Source organism: Octodon degus, unplaced genomic scaffold, assembly GCF_000260255.1.
Source record: "Octodon degus isolate 3935 unplaced genomic scaffold, OctDeg1.0 scaffold00288, whole genome shotgun sequence".
Taxonomy (NCBI): domain Eukaryota; kingdom Metazoa; phylum Chordata; class Mammalia; order Rodentia; family Octodontidae; genus Octodon; species Octodon degus.
The window spans coordinates 1,963,995-1,968,117 of NW_004524864.1; positions in this window are offsets into that span (position 1 = coordinate 1,963,995).

Sequence of the window (4,123 nt, forward strand, 5' to 3'; positions counted from 1 at the left end):
CCCTGTATTCTCTTTAAATAATTTAAAAAAGAATTCTTGTAATATTAAAAACTAAGCAATGTTAGAGAAGTTGTGGAAAGGAGACCAATCTTCAATCATTGCTGGTGTGAATATAAATTAATACAATTCTTTTTAAATGAATATTATAGAGAAAGTAAAACCATTGAGACAGTTTTAAAAATGGTTAATAGGACAGTTACAATAAGCAAAGCATTGCACATAGCATTGATTATTACATTCATAGTATTCAGAGTACAAGATGCAGACATGATATCTTGTCTAAACACTATTAGTACAAATCTTTCTTCTCATTGAACTAAGAGAAAGTAGTTGTATATCTATCCTATTTTGTGTGTATATATGTATTTTCAGTATGAAATGGTCCTTCCTTTATACTCCTCTTTTATGTTTAGTTTTGAAAGAGATGGGTACTCCATAGGTGAAAGAATTCAGAAAAATAATCCAATATAGTGCAGTAGTCTATCATAGTAGTGGGTTATCCACAGAACTGGCAAAGTCAGAAGTTATTGACTTGAGCCTTCTATTGTACTTTTCATACCTGCTGTTAATGCTTTTCTGCTGGATGGTTAAGACCAAGATAAAGCAAGACCTATAAAACAAAAAATGTAACTTTTCTATCCCACAAGGTCAGTCAAATCCCCTCAGGATTTACCCTGAAACCCTGTACGGCAGTTTGTAGATTTTTTTATTAATGTATCCATTTGGATGTGTCAGAGCCATTACTTGACCAACTTTTTCTTGGGAAAACTTGAGAGAATGTTTTCTTGCTAGATGATTCTCCTTAGGCACATTCTACATCATCAATCACTTTCTTCTGTGACCCCATAATCTCTGTGATAAGAAAATTTAGAGTACCACTGAGTTACAGGATGTTACAGTACAGATCCTCTCATGTCCTGAGTACTCACTGACTTTGAAGTTTGAGGGCCAAAATGTAGGCTATTGTTTTAGCCCTTCTTTTTCTCTAAATTATTGGATTACAAACTTAAGTTGATAACATTTCAGAAGAGAAGATTAATATTATTACACTACAACATAAGTGGTTCAACTTGACATCACTGTCTGTCTGAATATCAAATGCCTTAGACAAACTATGGAACAGTATTTTCCAGCAATCATTGATATGCTGAACTTTAAATCCCTACAGAATGTCAAAAAATAAAAAAATAAAAATAAAGTTAACCAATTACATGTTTTTACACAGAAATTTAGAAATCTATCTATATACAATGTTGTACCAGAACAGTCTTATGACATTTTTATTGTCTCTTGTTTTCTTTTATTATCTTTTTTAAATAGCCATTTACCTGAGAAAGTGTATAACAGTAATCAATATGACATTAGAAGAAGTATACATTTAAAGATCAGAATGACAGGCATTCCAAAAATGGCCCTAGTATTACGCATTGCCATCCTTGGTGCAGTTGCTTAGTTCACAGGTATAAGCATATATAGTTAGTCAGGGTGAGAATCCTACCAATTAACTGCTAGTAACAAAATCCTGATGGAGATTCTCAGGACCATTGCCTTAACCATCTGGTATATATAAATGTATGCTTTTGGGCCTGCCATGTTTCCTAGCTTTTCTTCTTACCCTGTCTTCATTGTTGAATCCTTAAGTCCTTGCTTTCCATTTAGCTGTCTTATAACTTTCTATTTTTATTTCTTCTTTTGAGATCTTACACTAGAGACACTGTAAGATATTTATACATGTGGATCTGGTTTAGTTTACTGATGAGTATATCTTCAAGTTGCATCCACTTATATATGAAGGCTCTGAGTTTATCATTCTTTATAACTCAGTAATGCTCCATTATATAAAAACATCACATATTTTTCATCCATTCCTCAGGTAACAGACATTGGGGTTGCTCCTGAGATTTGGTTATCACAAATTATGCTGCTATAAGCATAGGCGAACATATATCACAGTGATACGTTGTTTTGTGTTCTGAAAAAATTCTTGGTAGCGTGATGGCTGGATTGAATGGGATTTCCAGTCCTAGTTTTTTAAGGGGCCTCCACACTGATTGCCATAATGGTTACACCAGTCTACATACGATCCAGCTGTGGAGATGTGTTCCTTTCTCTCCACAGCCTCTCCAATGTTTGTTGATTGATTTCTTTATGATAGCCATACTTTTTGGAGTGAGATGGTATCTCAGAGTTGTTTTCCTTTTCATTTCACAGGTGGCTACTCCAGTGGGCATTTTTTCATGTATTTAATAACATCTTGAATTTTTTCCTCTGAATATGTGTGTTCACCTCGAATGCCCATTTCTGGATAGGGTCTTTAAATTTTGAGACCTAATGTTTTTTTAATTCTTTATAAATTCTACAGAGAACACCTTTGTCTGAGTGCTTATTAGTTATGACTTTTTCCAAATCTATGGGTTGCCTTTCACCCTGCTGGTAATTTCTTTTGATCTGCAAAAACTTCTCAATAATAGGAGGTCTCAGTTGTTAATTCTTTCCACTATTTCCCATGAAGTTTAATTTTTGGTCATGAACTGTTTATCTACCCCTATGACTTGAAGTGTTTCTCATACTTTCTCTTCTAGGAGATTTAGTCTTTCTGTTTAATATTTAGATCTTTAATCCATTTTGATTTTAGTTTAGTGCATGGTGGTGAGATCTGGGTCCAGTTTTAGATTTCGGCATGCAAACAGCCAGTATTTCCAGCACCATTTGTTAAAGAGGCTATCTTTCATCCAGTAAGCATGTTTGGCCAGTTACTAAAAGATAAGGTGGCTGCATGTGTTCGTTTTTGCTTGTACATTTTTTAATCTATTCCATTGATCCTCAGCTTATTTTTTGCCAATACCATGCTGACTTAACACAGTGAATTTGTTGCATAATTTCAAGTCAGGAACTGTAATGCCTCCTGACTTGGCTCTGTCGCCAAGGATTGCCTTTGCCATTCTAGGTCTTTTGTGTATTAATTTTGAAACATTCTATGCTAATGAGTTTGTGTATTAAATCTAGTAGCTTCTTGGTGGAGTTTTTGGGGTCTTCAAATAAGAGTATCATATCATATGCAAATAATGATAGTTTCACTTCTTCTTTACCTATTCTTCAATTCCTTATATTTCTCTCTCTTGTTTAAAGGCTCTAGCTAATGATTCCAGAACTCTATTGAATAGGAGTGGTGATAGATGATTTCTTTGTCTTGTACCAGGTCTAAGATTAAAAGATTTCAGTTTTTAGAATTATGCTAGTTTTTAGGTTGTCATAACTGGCCTTTATCAGAATGAGGTAGAGGCTAGCTATTCCAATTCTAAGATTTTGAACATGAATGAGTATTGGACTTTGTCAAAAGCCTCTTCTGCATTGAATGAGATGATTCTGTGGTTTTGGATTTGGCTCTATTGATATAGTGTATTACATCCATAGATTAGGATATATTGAATCATTCTTGCATCTTTAGGATGAATCCTACCTGGACATGGTGTGTAATCTTCTTGATGATTTGCTGTATTCTATTTGCTAGGATATTATTGAGGATTTTTGCATCTATGTTCATGAGGGGGATTGGCCTATAGCTCTCTTTTTTGTGTTTTTCCTTGATTTTGGTATGAGTACAATACTTGCCTCCAGGAATGATTTTGGAAGGATTATTTCATTTTGAATTTCAGTGAAGAGTTCAAGGAGCACTGAGATTACATCTGTAAATTTCTTGTAGAATTCAGCTGAGAATCCATCAGACCCTGGACTTTTGTTTGTCAGTGTTTTTTTTTTTTTAATTACAATTTGTATTTTATTGGCTTTTCTTGAGTTATTGAAAGTTATATCTTCTTGACTCAGTTTTGGTAATTTACACCTTTCTAGGAACCTGTTCACTCCCTCTGTGTCTTCTGTTCTGTGAAAGTAAATATTCTGAGAGTAGCTATTGCTAGTATTCTGAATTTCCACTGAGTTTGTTGTAATTTCACAGTTTTTATTCGTTATCACTTGAATTTGAGTTTTTTGTTTCTTTCTTTTTTTTGTTTCTTATTTTTGATGAGGTTAGTTAGGTGCTTATCAATTTTATTTACTCTTTCAAGGAACCAGTTTTTTGGTTCATTAATTCTTTGAACTATTTTCTTCATTTTGATTGAATTAA